The sequence below is a fragment of the Canis lupus genome, chromosome 7 (assembly GCF_003254725.2).
Source record: "Canis lupus dingo isolate Sandy chromosome 7, ASM325472v2, whole genome shotgun sequence".
NCBI lineage: Eukaryota > Metazoa > Chordata > Mammalia > Carnivora > Canidae > Canis > Canis lupus.
The window spans coordinates 73,631,818-73,651,191 of NC_064249.1; the positions used below are offsets into that span (position 1 = coordinate 73,631,818).

At 43.5% G+C, this 19,374-nt stretch overlaps 1 protein-coding gene and 1 long non-coding RNA gene across 6 annotated transcripts in view; both read left to right on the top strand.

Annotated features, from left to right (window-relative positions):
- Window positions 1-19,374, top strand: part of PTPRM (protein tyrosine phosphatase receptor type M) — a 786,460-nt gene that overhangs the window by 36,843 nt on the left and 730,243 nt on the right. The gene's annotated exons all lie outside the window — the stretch shown is intronic.
- Window positions 533-8,881, top strand: LOC125755481 (uncharacterized). The gene is made up of 2 exons (XR_007412169.1): window positions 533-8,439; window positions 8,724-8,881. It is a non-coding gene; the product is annotated as an uncharacterized LOC125755481 (long non-coding RNA).

The window sequence follows — 19,374 nt, forward strand, 5'->3', positions numbered from 1 at the left end:
TCCACCTGATTCCAGTGGAATATGTGCTAATATCTAGAAAACCAAGATTCTGTGGTGTGGGAAATCCCATGAAGTGCCTGGCTTTAGTGGTAGCACCTGGAAATACTCATTTCAATTCAAATTAGTCTGAAGTAGGTTCCTTAGGAGCTATAGGAGGAAATTTGGTGTTTGTGAAGTATTGCTGGCGATGCCAAATGTATGAATAGTGAGGGAATGTGTGCACTCAGGAGGAGGAAACAAAAGGATTTTAAAATTTTATTTTGACATCTCCATCCTGTGAAATGCATGGTCTAGAAGTAACTGTAAATGAAGATAGAGGCAGGGGAAGGTTTGGTTCCTGAGAGATGCCCATGAAGTATCCCGTTCATCTGGTGCATGTGCGTTCCCCTGGGAATATGGGTGCAAGTCCACAGGGCAGGCACAGGTTCCTTCAGCTGGAGTTGGAATAGAAAGATTTTTTTCAATTTAGTTTTGGTTGGAATGATAAAAGTAGTCCTGATATTTTCGTACTTCTCAGTGGCATTACCCAGTAATACACATTACACAGGAATTTACGTTTTCAGTTTCCAATTTACTTTCCATTAAAGCTTTCCTGGGCTCCTATGATAGTGTTTTTGGCTCTTCTCTTTTGGGGCTGACACTTTGGTATAATTTGGAATACTGAGAAAAACTTGCAGTGCAACACAGATGAATTTTTAATGTGATAAGCTAACTCATTTTTACTCACTAGAATATTAATAAATATATAGCCAAAAGGCTTGTGCTTATGTAAAATTTCAGTGATAGTGTCTCAGAAATTAGCCATATTCATCCCCTTATTTTGTATTTTATTTTCTGGAATCAGCAAAAATATCACACATACCACCCTCCACATGCACCTTTTTTTTTTTTGGTAGTAAGCTTCATAGCAAAAAGTTTTAGGAAGGAAAAGATGTTCTTGTTCATAGCCCATCAACATTCTTTTTTCCAGTAGAATTGTAAAGGAGGCAAGGTGAAAATCAGCTTGTCTTTTCAAGACTTTGCAGTGGATCAAGCCAGATCTTCTCGGTTATTCTAAGGATTAGTTCCTGGGTTACATTGTAAAGTAGAACTTTGTGGATGGCATCAGGGTTAACCATGCACAGCTCATTCTGATGTCACTTCTTCTGAACAGCTTCAATTTTGCATAGGTTGCAATGTATGGGCCTTCATGTATCAGCTCTGAGGCCTGTGGCAGTGATTTGGGGAGGGGTCTGCTGTGTTGACAGCCTAGTCTGTCCTGTCCAGCAACCCAAGGCTTACCTGGGCATAAACAGAGAGATGATACAGGGTCAGTCGGTACATAGAGGGGTCTGGTTCTTATCCTGAGATAAGCCTTTGCAAAACAGAATAGATAGGGAGAGGCTGTGGTTTGGAACCAGGTAAAGCCCCCCAGAATAGTCATTCCCTTCAGCTGTCCTCTGGATGGAGCAAGGCAGGGAGTAGGGAGGGGCGTTTGCTCCTTCCATGACTGCAGGGTGGCTGTCTTGCTATCTACCACCTGCCCTTGCTACCTACCTGCCTTGTTGCTTAGCTACCTGCCCTCTCTCTTAACTAAAGACAGACCATCCCTAAAACTCCCAAGGATATAATGGCCTGGTTTGGGTGTTTTGGAGAAGACTCTTCTGGCTAGTGGTGTTGAGGCTGGAGAATTCAGTGGTTGTCATTCCTAGTTCTCTGCACATAAATGATTTAGGGGGCTTTTTGGGTCTGCACAACTCCAGAAAGAAGAATCACTCTCACTTGGTTGCTTCAGTAACCATCACCCTCCTTCCTCGAAGGACACAGATCAGACTCAGGTTCTGATATCGCATGGGTGGCCCCAGATGGGGAGGGGCCATCAGGAACACTGCTTCTCATTCAACACCTCCCACAGATCAGATGTGGAGGTGAAGAGCTGCCTTTTTTTTTTCTTTAAAGATTTTATTTATTTATTCATGAGAGACAGAGAGAGAGAGAGAGAGAGAGAGGCAGAGACACAGGCAGATGGAGAAGCAGGATCCCCTCAAGGAGCCAGATGTAGGATTCAGTCCCAGATCCCGGGATCACGCCCTGAGCTAAAGGCAGACACTCAACTGCTGAGCCACCCACGCATCCCAGTGACTTCTTATCCTACGGTCTGGTTCTGAAGTCAGTAGAGAGGGTAAACATCATTTTTGATGTTTTTTGTTTGTTTTCACGACTGGCTTTGAATTGGTTGTGTTCACCCAAGGGGTGAATGATTCCTGTGTATCCTGCATGCATACAGTACTCATACTACATGGTAGCAGAGTGTGGTGGTATTTTCCAAGACCTACTTTGTGGAGATGAGCAAAATAACTCTAGTTATATGACTAGTTTATATTGGTTTAGAGCAGGAATTGGCTATTTGGGCTCTCTTGACCTTTCTTATCATTCTAGTTCCCAAGCTTTTCTTCTAGACATATCCCCTGGCTTTAGTTGAAGGAATGGGAGTTTTGTATTGTTTTTGAATCTTCAGTCTGCCCCAAAGATGCTGGAGGAAGCTTCCTTGTTAGTTTCAGATCCCTGGATTCCCTCAGAAGCATATTTTTCTGACTTTGGCCTTGGTGTCTCTGCATACTCCCTTTTATCTCTTTTGATTGAAACCATTCTGCTGGAGGTCCCCTAACCTGCTAGCTCATCTGGTGGCTCTCTGAATTTTACTTCTACTCTGTCACTGACCTCCCTTTCTGCTGCTTGCAAACACCAGCTGCCTTACCTTGGACTTGGACTTTACCAGTGGCCTCTGGCAGGTGGAGAAGGAGCTGGGTGTGTGCCAGCCCTCAGTGCAGTGTTGTACAGGTGCCGCCTCGCTAAATGTTCACACCAGCTCTGAAGGGGAGCTGCTGCCATTCCCACCATTTTAATGATGCAGAAACTGAGATTCAGAGCTGTAAGGAATGTAGACATCCTTCAGCGTATTTCCTACAGAAATTCTCACCGCAGCAGTTGGTGCTTCCTTTCTTTGCTCACTGCATGTGGAAGAGCATGGAGATAAATTGTGTTGAGAGTGACGTGTTCTGGTGTGCCAAGCTGTCTCCTCGGGTGCATCTCCCACCTGAGGGAGGAAGCTTATCTTGAGGTTTAGACCACAGCTTACACTTTGGAGCCAGATTTCTGGCTCCTTGAATTGCTTTGTGATGATAGGCAAATTACTCAACCTGTCCATGCCTCACAATTAGAGATATTGGGGGGTGCCTGGGTGGCTCAGTCGGTTAAGCATCTGACTCTTGATTTTGGCACAAGTCATGATCTCAGGGTTGTGATATGAACCCCGTGTCACACTTTGTGCTGGGCATGGAGCCTACTTAAGATTCTTCCCCTCTCCCACTACCATCACATACATGCGAGCATGCACTCTCTCTCTCTCTCTTAAAAAAAATAAGAGATCAGAGATATTAGTTACATAAATTAAGCATTTGAGTATTCTTTTAGTAGTCTCTTGCCAGAAAATGAGCAAACATCACTTCTGCATGTACCAGCTTGATCTGTTAGAGGATAGGGTTGTGGGGCCTTCTCTATGATAGCCTCCAGGCTGTGAAGTTTCAAGTTGCTGACTGCCTGCCGAAAGCTAAGATGTCACTTTCCTAAAATAAGAATCCTGGATGCCATAGGTAAGCTGCCCATTCCTCTCCTTGCAGTCCTCAGAGAATTGGTAATCCTCTCTACATATGGCAAAGCCCTGTTGATGCCCAGGCAGTGCCCCCCCCCCCGCCCTACCCCACCACAGACATGATTTTCTACTGCCCACCAACTGATGTTTAATCCTGAATGGCCTGAGGGGAGAGGAATGGGGAGCAGCTCAGTAGCTGGCTTATTGCCCTTGCTAGCCTTATCAGCTGCCCATCTGCTGGCCTTTTAGGGACATTGGACCCTCTTGCTCTGCGGGATCACTCTCCCACCTGTTCCAGTAGTGAATGAAACCATCAAGCCTTCCTTTCCCTAGTTAGAGAAGAGACTGTAAAGGCCGGAGCTCCTGACAGAGGCACACATCAACTCATATTCACATCAAAGGAATGAGCATCCCCTTTGCTTCTGAGTAGGCTTTTTAGAGAGATGGCAGGATAGAAGGACCATGAGAATATGAGATGAGATGGCAATGAGAAGCAGGGATAATCTGGAGAGATGAAGAATCATTTTTCCTGATTTATGTTTTATTCCAGGCTGGCATGCTTCTGCACATTCCTGACATCACACGCGTTTAAATACAGCTTGTTCAAGATAAGGGAGTTTCTAGTAATTTTTTACATTTCATTTTTATGAAAAATTTCAGAGTTCTAGGTAGAAAACACTCATTGATCTGTGAGATTGCATCAAGAAACTATTGGTTATTTCAATTTTTTCCATTGAAACTCCACAGTGATCTCTGGAATTAATGTTATTACTGTCAGTGAGCTTTTGAGGACTCTAAAAGTAGAATGGCAATTGCGATCCCTGATTAGGTAACTCAAGTTGATGTGTGGTTATCTGGAGTCCAAATTTCCTTTGGATTTTCCACTTAACCCCCTAAGCCTTTCAGAATAAAGCACTGAATTTTCCCGTGTAGGGCTGTTTCCATTTTTGTGGCCCATTCTTGAACCATGCAGATTTGGGGATGAACTGAAGCTTCTGCATTCACCTGCCTTCCACTGTTCTGAAGGAGGTGGAAAAACTGTTAGTAGTATTGCTGGCTCTGAAAAAGCTTTGAGAACTTTTAGATGAACTCTCTTGGAAGAGTAGGGTAGTGGTGTGGGAATTGGAGCAGTCTGATTAAAGAGTAGCCTCTCCCAGTTGGAACAGATGTAAGAAGTAAAGAGAGCAACTCTGGCAACATCTGGAAAACTCTGAAGTGCTTACTCGTCCCCTGCACCCTGGAAAGTCAGCCTATCAGAAGCGATGGAGGAGGATGTCAAGGTTAGCTGTCTGGGATGCCCTTTGTCATTCCTGTTCTCTCCCCCAGGGTATGTTTATGCTATTATTAAATGATTGCACAGACTTCTTAGTGTATATTTTCTGGCTAATGTCATTTAAAGCTAAAAATAATTCAGTAGTCCTTAGAGTTCTTGAGATTTTTCTGTCCTGCTCTCGTTCTTCTTCTGCGATTTTTGGTCTTCTAGAATTGTAGTGAATATTGACCTCACGTTCTTTTTTTCTCCTTGTTGTAAAATAATGGGAGATTCTTGATGACGACAATGAGTTCTCATCTCACTAAGAAGCTACAACCGGTGTGGGGACCGGTGCACAGGTGGGTCCTGTATGCAACATTGCCTTGGGCACAGGCCTAGCTGTTCTGTTCCTACTGCTGCCCCTGGCTGCCTGTTACCTGGGGCCACTATCTCCTCTTGCAGAGATGCAGAATTCTTTGCCGTGGAATGAATTTTGGGATAGCGGTGCAGTCCAAAAACCTGCTCCTCCCCTTTCAATAGCAGGGGAGGTCCTGTCTTCAAATAGCTTCATATGGAGCCTGAGTTTAGAAAATGTGTGTATGTGATACATACATAGGGTAGCCATCCAAATTAACTTTCCCTCAGGTCCTATTGGGGCCCCCCCGTCCCTTCCCAGTTAAGGAAAAAAACATAACTTTTGATCTTTTGGAATTAGAAGAGCAACCCCAAGCCCTGGGGGATTTCTGGGATTTCTGGTTATTCCTCAGTTATGGTTATTAGCCTGAGGTTAGGGAAAGTATTTCCTCAGAAGTAAAACGGTAGTTACAGGGCATTTCTAGTGGTTTGGGGGAAACTGGCCTCACCAAATAGTGAGAATTTTACTAGTGATAATTGCTAACAAAGATACTTCTCATGTTGCTGGTGGGGAATGATGACAACTTTATTTCTCTGGGGAAGCCCTACACAAATGACGTCCACTTCTTTGTCAGTATTGGGGATTGGGAGACATTTTAATGAAAGTGGTAATTACCGACAACAGAGAGACTCCTTAGACAGATACAGGAGGATGTGAGAGGCACGAGACAAATTCTTTTGGCAGTTGGAAAACTTGACAAGGTAAATGGTCATTTTAGGAAATGTCTCATAAAGACTCCTCAAACTGAAAATTTTCTTTTTAAAATTTTTTCTAGATTTCTTTTTTTTTTTTTAATTTTTATTTATTTATGATAGTCACAGAGAGAGAGAGAGAGAAGCAGAGACACAGGCAGAGGGAGAAGCAGGCTCCATGCACCGAGAGCCCGATGTGGGATTCGATCCCGGGTCTCCAGGATCGCGCCCTGGGCCAAAGGCAGGCGCTAACCCGCTGCGCCACCCAGGGATCCCTAAAATTTTTTCTTTTAAAGATTTTATTTATTTATTCATGAGAGACACAGAGAGAGGCAGAGACATAGGCAGAGGGAGAAGCCAGCTCCCCCTGGGGAGCCCGATGTGAGACTCGATCCTAGGACCCCGGGATCATGACCTGAGACAAAGGCAGATGTTCAACCACTGAGCCACCTGGGTGCCCTGAACTGAACATTTTCTTATACTTACCTTGAAATTAGAACAGACTGACAAGAGCAGTTTGTTTGATAGAAATTACTGGGTTTTTTGCATAGTTGTCCTCAGTGGGGCTCTCAAGCTTGTGTTCGGATGATAATTCTTAGTTGGTGAAAGTTCCACAGGATTTGTAAACTGTATCTGATGCCTTAAATTATATTTTATCAGTTATGAAGTCTTAAGTTTTCTAGGTTTTTTTTTAAGATTTTTATTTATTTATTCATGAGAGACACACACACACACACAGACAGAGACAGAGACAGAGACACAGGCAGAGGGAGAAGCAGGCTCCATGCAGGGAGCCCCACGTGGGACTCCATCCCCTGTCCCCAGGATCAGGCCCTGGGCTGAAGGTGTCGCTAAACTGCTGAGCCACTGGGGCTGCCCAAGTTTTCTAGTTTTATTTTTTTTAATCTTTTATTTATTTTTATTTTTTTAAAGATTTTATTTATTCATGAGAGACACAGAGAGAGGCAGAGACACAGGCAGAGGGAGAAGCAGGCTTCCCGCGGGGAGCCCGATGTGGGACTCGATCCCGGGTCTCCAGGATCAGGCCCTGGGCTGAAGGCAGGTGCCCAACCGCTGAGCCACCCAGTTTTCTAGTTTTAAATTAGTGTTTCTCAAGACAGGGTCTCCCAGAACCCTTTAGTAGGGCATTTCTTTGGGTCCCAGATATCTTCAGAAGGCTTCTGAACCTTATTCAGACTTGAGAAACACTGACTTTGAGAGATATCAAAGTCACTAATGCCATAGATAGCATGGTTTTCTCTTATACGTCTGGGATAGCATCTTTATTTCTTTGTCTCTCTCTCTTTTTTTTTTTTTTTTTCGAAGACAGAGAAAGTAAAGGGAACTAATGTGCGTTGTGTGTATGTGTGTGAGAGGGACAGAATGGCCTTCTGTATTCTCCAATTTACTTTTGCTCTCTGTTCTGAAGAAATAGCCAAAATGTACATGGAAGCTGTAGTTGAAGTGCTGGTCACATTGCAGGTCCCTTTAAGGACACACGATCCTTATTCTGCGTGGAAAATCTTCACTGACTCCCTTTTCACTGCTTCGGATAATTTATGTCTGGGTTCTGGGCTTTCCTTAGACTGATTTCATCTTTCTGGTCCATTGCACTTTCTGTTATGTCCCAGCTTCTCTTAACCATGCTTGTCAGGCCTGTCCCACAAAATCACCTTGATTCTATCTACCTTGGAACCTTGGTTCATATTAAACCTTTCGTTTAAAATGTCTCCACTTCCATCCATCTAAATCCCAACCATACCTTGATGTTTGTACCAACTCATGGCTCTGTGGTAAGTGAGAGTGAGGCTAAGCTGGAATCGTATGTTCAGGGGATCCCTGGGTGGCTCAGCAGTTTGGCCCCTGCTTTTGGCCCAGGGCATGATCCTGGAGTCCTGGGATCGAGTCCCGCGTTGGGCTCCCGGCATGGAGCCTGCTTCTCCCTCTGCTTCTCCCTCTGCCTGTGTCTCTGCCTCTCTCTTTGTGTCTATCATAAATAAATAAATCTTAAAAAAAAAAAAAAGGAATCGTATGTTCATGCCAGATCCTGCAGAATTGGACACATGAGAAGGAGGAGACACTCCTTGTGAGTGGCTCTCACTCATTTCCATTGCCCCTTCCATTGTGACCTCACGGGTGCTTTAATTCTTTCTGTGAGGTATGGATGATGCTGGACCACCCCAACAAGGCTTGATAAAAAAACCAACCAAACAAACAAACAAACAAACAAAACAAACAAAAAAAAAACCATGCAACTAGGTATTTGGGTTAACGAAGTAGAATTTACTCAGCTTCAACTGGGAGGTTGCCTTCAAGGTGTTTGCTTGAACTCCCCAGGCTGCTGCCATGTTTCTCCTCAAGAGAACAGGACAGCCACTGCCTTCCCACCTGCCTAAGGGAAACAGCGTCCTCTCTGTGATGTTACTACCTTTTGCTAGTGATTGCTACGGTAATGCATTTCCTCTTTAGGGGAGCTATCATCCCCAGTGTGTAAGAAAATAGCTTTGCTTATGACCTCGAAGGACAATTTGGGGTTTTCAAACTTTAGTCTGTGATACTCTGTATCTAGCTAGCTAATCTGTATTTTGGGTCTCTATATAAAACCTAAAAAATAATTAAATGTAGACATTTTGGGTCTTTATGTATTCTGTAAATCAAGATCAACTCTTAATTTTAGGGTTAAACACAACTTACCCCTTAATTATATATTGTCCTTACTTTTGTTTCATTCAGTAGGCGCTCAATAAATCAGGCTTGCGGCTGATGCTGACCTAACCACTGTGTCTGTTCCAAGAAGTTGAAACTCCCCTGAGAGCTGGGACCCTGTTGCCCTATTGCCCATGCAGTTATTGATCAGGAAATAAATGCTTGGTTGCTTTCAGTGCAACAAAGAGGTGACCCTATTTGATTAATCTCCTGGGATAGCAGATTACTGTTGTCAGCTCCAGCAGGGCTAACCTGTAATTTTTTTCACTTAAACCAGGTAGATAAATTGTAGTATTGTTTAGGTGGAAAAGGCCCTATTGAGTGAAAAATCTGAATTTTCCTTGATAGCTTTATTGGGCATGCTGGTTAGGTGTTGGAAAAAAAGAAGGCAACACATGCATGCTTCAGTGGGAGCTTGCTGGATCTGATTTGCTGGCAATGAATGGAGCACAGTGGATGAAAACCTCCACTCTCCCTAGAAAAACTGAGGGTAAGAAGCAGAACCAGAGAACGTGTGTTCAGTAGATCCAAATCAGACCTGCTAATTGTGCAAATGATTTAAGGGTTATTGTGGAAATTTACTTAAACCGCCAACTCAGCGTAAAACAGCACAAACATGAGGCAAAACTGGCGTTGCCATAGTAATAAAGTACACACAGGGTAATGAGCCTTTGGGATATGCAAGGCAATAGTTAGAGCACATCTGGAATGCCGGTTTCAGAAACAGAAAAAGATGCTAGAAGTTTGATTCTGTGTGATCAAAGATCATTTCAAAGCTAAGGAACTGAAGGAATATTAAAGAACCCGGAATGTTCATGTTTGAGGTGATTAGGGCTTCTTGTAAGCTTAGTAATAGGGAGCAAATGATAAGTGATCCTAAAAAGAACAAAATAGCTTGTTACCCTGAAGGGTTGTCTTTCTCTTTAGAGAAAATTGGATCACTTATAGGCAATTGATCTAGTTAATAATCTGAATTTTATCAGACCCAACCAAATCATCCAGATGAATTTTTCCTGCCTTCTCTGCCTGATGTGAAAGCCTAGTTCAGTATCCCTCTCATTTTTCATTTAGAAATTGTCAGCTGCTGTTGACAAACAGATAATGAGCTTGACACAGGATCAATATTGCATCAGTTGTGTTTATCCCATAACGTGGCTTCTACATGCATTTGCTGAAAGAATTGTTCTTCACTCCAGGGAACACATAAATAAACTCATTCTAACGACTATTTTTAGAAGTTTATTTAAATTTTTAAGAGGGATGAGCAGTTTTTCATTGTTTTTTACTTTGAGATGGGATGAGTTGAGGCTTTAATTCTGACCCGATTTGTCTGCCCCCACCCAACCAATACAGTATTATAATAAAATTCAGTAAATGGTTTGTTTCTCCATTTTAAGATTTCAGTTTGATGTTTCAAGAGGTTAACATTGAGAACTCTAAGGAAGGTTATCTTCAAAATCCCTTGTTTAACTCTGATAATTTTTCAATTTGGGGAACTGGTTTGATTTTGCTTAAAAAAAAAAAAACCCTCCTCATTTAAAGACACTTAATTACAATTTCATTACAACAATAGAGATAATTTGGGAACTCTTAAGGGGGGAAAATCACCCATGCTCTTATCACTAATAGAAGTGCACTAATCGTGAGTTATTTCCATTCTGGTTTTTTTTTTTTTGAGCACTATTTGTTTTGCATACTTTGTTCTTCCATCTTATTTGTTCTTCGTGGGCCTACTCAACACCCAAGGAGTGGATGTCAAGTGTGGAGAGGTGACCCTGGCCCTGCAGATTATCTGTGACTATTCCTTTACATAAAAATAGTAATAACTGGCTTGGTGTTGAGGGTCAAGGGCTGGTACAGGGGGAGAGACGCCAGCGCTTCCTGGAATGTCTAAGGCTGAGGGTGCCAAGAATACAGGACTACTGGGGACAGATGGCCCTCCCCCAAGGAATCATCATTGCATGAAGGATGGTGTGAAGGGTGGCATTTCCTGTGGTGGTGCGCTTCAGAAATTTGTTTGCATAAAACAATCTTGACTTGTAAGCTTTTCACTGTGGGCTGAAACATATTATGTATTACTATTTTCCATACATATGTTTTCTGCGAAAACCTTGGAGCTACAAAGCCTAATTGGCATAGCCAGGCCTTGCCATCAAACCAAGTCAGCCAAATCTGACTTAACTCTCTTCAGCAAAGGCCTGAGTTTGTTTTTCGCATCATAGGGTCTCCCTCTGTCAGCCCTCTCACGTCTGCATTCTGATTCTGAAATAAAAAAGGAGGTTGTTTTTGTCTCCTCTGTCTCTGAAGTTCTCTTTCCATTGCACTCTAGTGACATCCCGCAGAAGGCACGGCGGGGGGGGGGGGAGGGTGATGAGGAGACAGGCACCACTAACTGTGAGAGGAGGGTGCACAAGAGTCCATACTGGATGGGGGTTGGTGTGCAATGAGAGTGCGAATGGAGCAGTGGAAAGGGGGTTGGGGAGGTGTAGACCCTGGGCAGACAGGCCCTCAGGCCAGCGAAGGGCCCACCTGAAATGGATTCCCTTGTCCAGCTCAGAATATTTTCCAGAAAGCCTTGGGCTACCCCCCACCTTCCTCAAAGTATAGGGGCCTCTCTTCAAAGGATGTCTGATAAACAGACTCTCCACATGTTGCTTATTTGAGGAGCTGGAAGTAGTTTGAGACGACCTGATCTTTTTAGAGACAGCCTTTATTCTTAAAGCCTCATCTCTTTATTTCGATGAGTGTTATAAAAATGCAGTTCCTTGAAGACCTGCCATTAAATGTGTCAGAAGAGTCTCTGTCCTTCAGAAGCAATTAGATTACTTATAGCACAAATTAAAATCCACCACCACCACCACCACCACCAAAATTGAGAGGGGACAAGGGAGTTCCTCAGAGTTCTCTATGTAGGCATTTTCATTCTTTCTTTTTTTCTTTTTAAAGATTTATTTATTTATTTGAGAGAGACCTGGCATGTGCATGCAAGTGGGGGGGGGGCGGAGAGAGAAGCAGCCACCCTGCTGAATGTGGAGCCCTACATGCCTCCATCCCAGGAGCCTGAGATCATGGCCTGAGAGAAACCAAGGGTCTGATGCTTAACCGATTGAGCCACCCAGGTGTCCTCAAGGCAGGCATTTTAAAGAGGGCGACTCTGATCTCTGTGGCTTCAGGAGGGACAGCTGGGCTCCCTGGTGGAAGGTGATAAAGGGGCAGGTTTGTGCCCAATGCAGCAAGGTATTTTCTTGCAGTGCATTCCACAGGTGGAATGAGTTTGCTTTTCTATTATGTTACGTGAGGTATGGTAATAGGTTTCACAGGAGAAAACCTATTGGTTTTCTATTGGAGGAGTTGGTTGTTTTTGTGAAAGATGTGTCTTTTTTTTTTAAATTTTTATTTATTTATGATAGTCACACAGAGAGAGAGAGAGAGAGGCAGAGACATAGGCAGAGGGAGAAGCAGGCTCCATGCACCGGGAGCCTGATGTGGGATTCGATCCAGGGTCTCCAGGATCGCGCCCTGGGCCAAAGGCAGATGCCAAACCGCTGCGCCACCCAGGGATCCCAAACGATGTGTTTGACGCAGGGCTACCCAGGTTTCTTTATTGAAGTCCTGGGTGCGCAACGAGCATCTGACCCTCCAAGACGGTGATGATTTGCAGCATATCCTAATCACACTCACTGCGGAGCCCTTGATTGGCTGGTGTCCCTCGGGACACACTCTGGTATATGCTGGAGTGACCGAATAATAGCTGCCTGCCACCAGCTGCAGTCCATTGGACCAGGTAGGTGGCCCAAGTATGTGCATGGAGGTGGTGAGCCTTGGGGCCCCTTATCTTAAAGTCAGACGTGTGCTTTGATGAAATAGGGAGAAAAAGGAAGAAAGACTTTATGTAATGGAATGAAGCAGAATTTTGGACTAGGGCCAAGACTGTGTCAGTACTCGCACCTTGCCATCTCGGTGAAATGAAGCCCCGGGAGTAGAGCCTTCTCTGTTTGACCTGAGGGGCCATCTCTCACATCAGAGGGGACAAGGAAGGGTGCAGAAGGCCTGTGCCTGCCATCTTGTGGAGCAGAGAGAGGATGAAGGAGCGGTGCCCAGTTCTTTCTTCCTTTGAAGAATCCTTCTGTCCCTCTTGTAAAGGACTTCATGAAACTCTCCTTGGATTCCTGTGCGGGGATGTGGCTTCTGTTACAGGCACACATGGCAAATGCCCTTCTGCAGGGAGTACATGGCCATAGGCCTGACCCCAGGTAACATCCCCAAAGCCTTGGGGATTATGTGCTCATGTCTTTTGGTTGTTGAGACTCTAGCTGAGTTCAGCTAAAGAACCATTTTTAGTTCTGGTTCCTAGGAGGACCCTCGGTTGCTCTGCAGAGCTTGGGGTCCCCTCACCAGGTACTAGCCTGGGCAGTGGGTGGGTGGCATAGCTCTCATGCCTTGGGCCCCCTTTTCTCTTTATTCCCAGCCCAGGGCTGGCCTCTTAGGGACACCCCAGAGCCAGCAGCCAGTTTGTGTTTGGAGAAAAGCATAGTCTCCTCCCACTTCCCCAGTGTTAGTATTTCCTCCTGCTTCCCCTCAGGACTGCCTTCCCAGGACAGCAGAGCTCCTGGTGGCTGCTGGGGAGAGGATTTCGGGAGGCCTAAGGAGACCCGCCCGTTCTCACCACTCACATGGCTACATTGTTCCTGGTGTCTCTTGTTTGTCTGGTCTGCTTTCCTGGCTGGTGCCCAAGACAGAGATTTCTTAGTGTTTCCACATGTGAGTGGCTGGGCTGTGCTGGGTCATTTGACTTTGTTCTCACCATCAGCACCTCCTCCATCAAAAGAAGTACAGAGAGGAAGGTTGTGTATTCACAAGAAGCAGAGGGGAGTTTATTTTTATTTTATTTTTATTTTTTTATTTTTATTTTTTTAATGTATTTATGATAGTCACATAGAGAGAGAGAGAGGCAGAGACACAGGCAGAGGGAGAAGCAGGCTCCATGCACCGGGAGCCCGACATGGGATTCGATCCCGGGTCTCCAGGATCGTGCCCTGGGCAGAGGGGAGTTTAAAATAAATGGGTAGATGCTTTCGAAATAGTTCACAGCTGAATGGGGCCCCTCGCAGTACAAGATAAGTAGAACTCTACACTGTGTCATGTGTGGCTTGTGTGAAAAGCACCCAGGCATGTCAGTGGGTGTATGGAGGTCATGATTCCAAGCACAGGTCTTTGAAGGGGGCTGTTACAATTTTAAAGTGAGTTTGGAAAAGGAAACATGGGAGACTTGAAATGGTGGAACAAAAAATTTTATTTCTAAGTTGAAAAAATTAAAATCTTTCTCTGCTTTTAAGCCCTTGCTTAAATGTCACCTCTTCCCTGAAGCCTCCCTGGATTCTTCCTGACTGGAACTAATGTTGCCGTGCTTGATGGTTTTCTAGTGCCCAAAACACATGACCATTGTACACGACAGAATGTACTGCTTTTGTTTAAATGACTTTCTCCTCTATTAATCTGTAAGCTCTTCGAAGGCATAACTTCCCCTTTTCCATTCTGTTTCCCTGGAGAAAAATTATACACTCAACAAAGATTTATTGAATGGAGTCAAAATATATCAGATAGTCTTTCTTTTCCATTTTTGGGAAACATAGAGTTTTCCTAAGTAAATTTAGGAGTTATTTGCTTAAAAAAGATAAGCTTTAATTAAAAAACCAATTTTAAAGAGGGTTTGCATCAAGCTTAAACACTGGGAATAGATATAAATATATATTTGTATTTCACTGTAAGCCTTTCGTGAGAAGACAATAATCGTTAACCACATGAGTTAGTGTGGCGGAATGTCTGGGAAGTGGGAGGTTCAGGAATGCTGCATCGTTGAATAAATTGTGAACATTTCTGGTTTCAATTTGGTTTACCTACTCTTGGTCTGCAAGATCTGGAACGCTGCCCTGGACTTTTGGTTCTGTGTGAATTGGCTCTGAGGAGGAGGAATGCTAGAAGTAGCTGCTGGAATTATGAGCTTCAGGGACTGGGATCATGAGAAGTCAGTGGACTGGAATCTGTGTTCTGAGATGCTGCCCTGAGTCTGTCTCCTTGCTGACAGCCCCACGTTGGAAATACTCTTCCACTGTTAATGAATATGTTTTATTTTCACATGCAGCTTGCTAATAATGTAGCCAAAAATCCTGAAACAAAACACAACCCTCCCCGCCCAAAGAAAACCCACAAAAGCTTTCTGGAAGTGATTACTTAATACTGCACATTTCGTAGACAGTTGAGTAGAACACTACGATAAAGAAAATGTTGTCTTTCCTTCCCCGAGGGAAGAGAGGAGGGCTAACAAGCTTAAATATAGAAGGGGATTGCCGTCAAGTACATTTTCATGCCTCTGGTTTTCCAAATTCTCATTACTGCCCCTTCTCTTTTATGGATTTACTATTTATTCTACTTGAATAATCCATTTTTGGGGGTGTATTCCCCCCTCACTTCCATTCTGATGTGATAACACATTTCAGAATGTCTATTTAACACATTAATAAAATTAGCTTTAGTAGGAGTTGTAAATCCAGGATGTCACACCTAGATCGAGTGAGCAGATTGGCTAGGTATTGTGCCTGAGCCTTGGTGTCATTTTTTGCTTTTGATTATACTTCTCAGGCCCTTAAACCTGCAGACAAGTCGTCTTCGCTGGCACTTGTCAGGTGCACTGTGCCCACACAGACCTTCAGCCTTTCTCTTCTGTGTGGCACATTGGACTGCACAGAGTCAACAGGATAGGATTGGCTCGCACATTTCCTAGCAGAAAGGTCATTCTCAGCAACGAGGATAATACAATTTAAATAATGACAATCGAAGCTCACTTACCTTCTCAGTTACTTTAGTTTGGCCTAATATCCAAATCAGTTTGTCAAATTAAAATAGATTAAGGGTAGCAGAGTCCCCAAATGTGACACATTAGTAGGAAAAACCAGATTAGAATTAAAAATGTATATTTAATCATGAGGTAACCTTATCAAATAGGAAGTCTTTGTAGTTAGGATATTATTGAGAAAATCTCCAATTTTTAGTAGGGTGCTTCCTGAATCTCTTGGTCAGGAATAATAAGCACTTAATTTTCATTCATTGCCCATAATGACAAAGCTAGAAGGTGCCCTTCTATAGTAAAATCTTTTTTTTTTTCTATAGTAAAATCTTAATACTGTTAGAAGTAAACCCAATATAAAAGGCTGTAAAAAAAAAAAGGAAGTTATGATGTGTATTTGATTGTTGACCTATAGAATACCTGGAAGTAAAAACCACAGAAGTAGCTGTTCTAACCTGATTCGAAAATGCTCTCTTTTCTTCTAAAGGATGTCTTTCAGCTATTGGTTGGCCAACTGAGTGTGTCCTAAGAGAAGCCACCTCTAAAACCCCAGTCAAGAACAGAAGATGTGGGGCACCTGGGTGGCTCAGCAGTTGAGCATCTGCCTTTGGCTCAGGTCGTGATCCTGGGGTCCTGAGATGGAGTCCCACATCAGCCTCCCTGTGAGAAGCCTGCTTCTCCCTCTGCCTATGTCTCTGCCTCTCTCTGTGTGTCTCTCATGAATAAATAAATAAATAAACAAAATCTTTAAAAAAATCCCCCAAAGAATAGAGGATGTATGTTTGGAGAAAATTGTGTCCTAGTGTCATAAGACGTACAGAGGCTCTTTAGTGAGGTTTGTATAGGAGAAACTATTATTGAATTAGTGCATCATTACTGTTTTTTAAGTCCAAATTCCGGGAGGTTACCAACTGTTTTTTTTAAACTCCACAACAGAAGTAACATAGAAGCTTTTCCTTTAAATGACTGACAGAAGAAATGGATTTTGTGGAGAGCGATACCAAGGTACCGACTCCAGTAATTAGAGAAGAGTTTGGTTAGTGGGTATGTAAAGAGAGGTCATCCCCAAAATGTAGGAATATAACTCCGGATGTCATCAGTGGTTCACCTGATGATCTTGCTACAGTGTTTTCCGTGAAGGAAACCTTTCCATTGCTACAACAATCTTGATGACTGTTGATGACTGTTCGCACATATGTGTTGCTGGGTTGTGGATGTGGTGAGGGAGGTATTGGGCATTGTAGAGCAGTTGAAAAAAAATTGCTCTAATGTACTGGTTTTCCAAATAGTCCTCCACTGGAGTAGATGGCCTGCCTCACCCTGGTTCTTTCTGAGGAGGTTTACAGGCATATCAATTAGTAGAGGCTAAAAATAAAACAACTTGAAAGAAAAGAACCCCCAAAGAAATACTCCATAGCGACCATCTCTCAAACCCATACAATAAGAATGTCAATCCTACCACATCTCTCTCCATTCTTCTTTTCATAGTTTAGTGTAACCTTAGGGTTGTATTCAAATGAAATGTTTCGTACCAGCTAAGACGAACCAACCTGGAGCTGTTATTTCGAATCCCCTCAACAGATCTCATGAAAAGCATCATTGTGATTGGACGTCACCTCTGTGACATTTAAGATGTATACTACACAAAATACAGTAGCTGGCTAACCAGCTCTATAGCGCTTGTTAAGCTTTTTCCATTCTGCAAAGGCAATAGCTCTGCAATACAGAAAGTGATTGCATTAAATCCTTGGCTGGCAATTTTGTGTGGGATTGGGTATTGAAATGCAGCAAAGCAAATAATGAAGGCATATGTTTACCTATAATTCTTTTTACCTTGGGAGAAGGATTAAATAGGAACAGTTTGGTTGTTGTCAAATTCTTAACAGTTGCTTTCAAGCATGAAACAGTCCCTGGGCTCTTGAAGGATTTACTTAGCAGTTTGAATAGAGAGGTCTTTACCGCTAATGGAACTGAGATGGCAGGCTTAAGCAATGGGGTGCTTTATAGCGTCTTTAGCCACTTGAGAAGATGTAGCATCAAATAGCTAAAACCATCCTGGTCTCCATTGGTGTTTAAGAAGTTGTGTAAAATTGGTGAATAAATAATTCAGCGTTGTATGAATGTCTGGATGCCAAAAGTGTGGAGAGTATCTAAAAGCTTGATTCACGGAAGGTTTAGTTCTGGGAGCAGCTCTGGAGCGCCTACTTGAGCTGGGCCCCAGGGAACATTTACAGACGATGACATTTTCTAAGAAAGAAAGAATTTTCACTTAGGATTTGACTGAGCTTTGTAAAGAAACATTTCACTGGGGACTCCAATCCTGGAAAAGTGTTATTCATAAAAAAAAAAAAGAATATTTTATTTTCAGTACAGATGGTTGGCAGTGACTGCTTGTGTTTGTATGCATGTGTGTGTATTTAAAATACGAGATGTTGATGATGATGTAGAATCTTAAGTAACTATTTAAGCTCTGTACTATTTAACAGTTAGCTTTCAGAAAGCACTTGTTCAAGAGGTGGGGGAGACACAGTCACAATTTGTCTTGTAGCCAGTTGAAGCTTCTGCTTCATACTCTCTCATCATTTTGTGCAGTATCTGGGGACCATGGTGGAGATGTTTCTGGATTGTGTTCTTTACTGAGCAGGTGGAAAGCAGCTCTGAGGGATCTTCCAGAAGAGTGGATATTCACAAATATTCTGACTCTCCCTCTTGGCATGTACTGTACTTTCTGTCCATGCGGCCATATGACTTGGGCTAATTCATTGTCAAATTCTGAGCAGAAGCACTGAGGGCCAGTGTGCGTCTCAGTAATCCCTGTGGCCCCTGCCATGGCAGCTTACCGTATTTTGGCTCCAGGGGTGAGGATGACTTGGAAAGAGCCCCTGCCTGACCCGCAGTGGGCATGGAGTGGGGGCGAGAAGTGATACATTCCCCAGTATCTTGTAATTGTACAACTCGGCCTACCCTGAGTGACATAAGCCACAAGGTGTTAGATCCTTCTTGAGGAAGAGAAGTGTGCTCAAGAGTTCCATTGACATTTCATGACCTTAGGCTGAGTAAAGCAAGTCTTGTGCTGATGTGGTGAATGCTAAGTCAGGGACAGATAGACCTTGGTTCCTGAATGAGAACAACTTCATGGGGGGATTGGCCTTTCTCTTGACTTTCTTTTTTCCCCTCCTGTTATAGCTCACCTCCAACATTCTTTTTCTTCCTTCTGCCAGTTGGAAGAAAAGACCCCCCCAGGGAGCTGTCATGGGATCATGCCAGAGCCTTGTCAGTCTTTGTGAGGTGCTGTCAGGTGGAACTTTATGGGCACAAATGCAGCCGAGACTGGCCTGGCTGGTACATCCCCTCTGGGCTACCCTGTGGCAAGGCCCCACATAAATAGGGTGCTTACAGAGAGGCAAGCCTAAGAGGGGGTGGCAGCCCTGCTGCTAGTGTAGGAGGTGGTCATTGAGCTGGGGGCAGGGGAGAGAGAGCAAGCCCCACTGCAACGTTGAAGAGGACAGGCATGCAGTGGGTGAGACCTTTAGGGAAAGCTGGACGGGTTTAATCTGAGCAAGTCAAGAGTTAAATACTTGATGAGGCCTGGCTTTGTGTGAGTCTGTGTGTGTGTGTTGAGGGAGAGAGAAAAAGAACAAAAAAAGGGGTTGTTGAAACAAGCCAAAGTTCGGCCAAGTTCTCCTCTGAACCCATAATCCCTCCAAGATATTTTTTCCAGGCATAAGAGGAAAAATCATTTTCTAAAACTTTCCATTTCTGATTTTTCTGTGATTCTAGGCAGTCACTTGTATAAAATTTTTATTATGCCTTTTTTATTTTTAAATCTTCAGT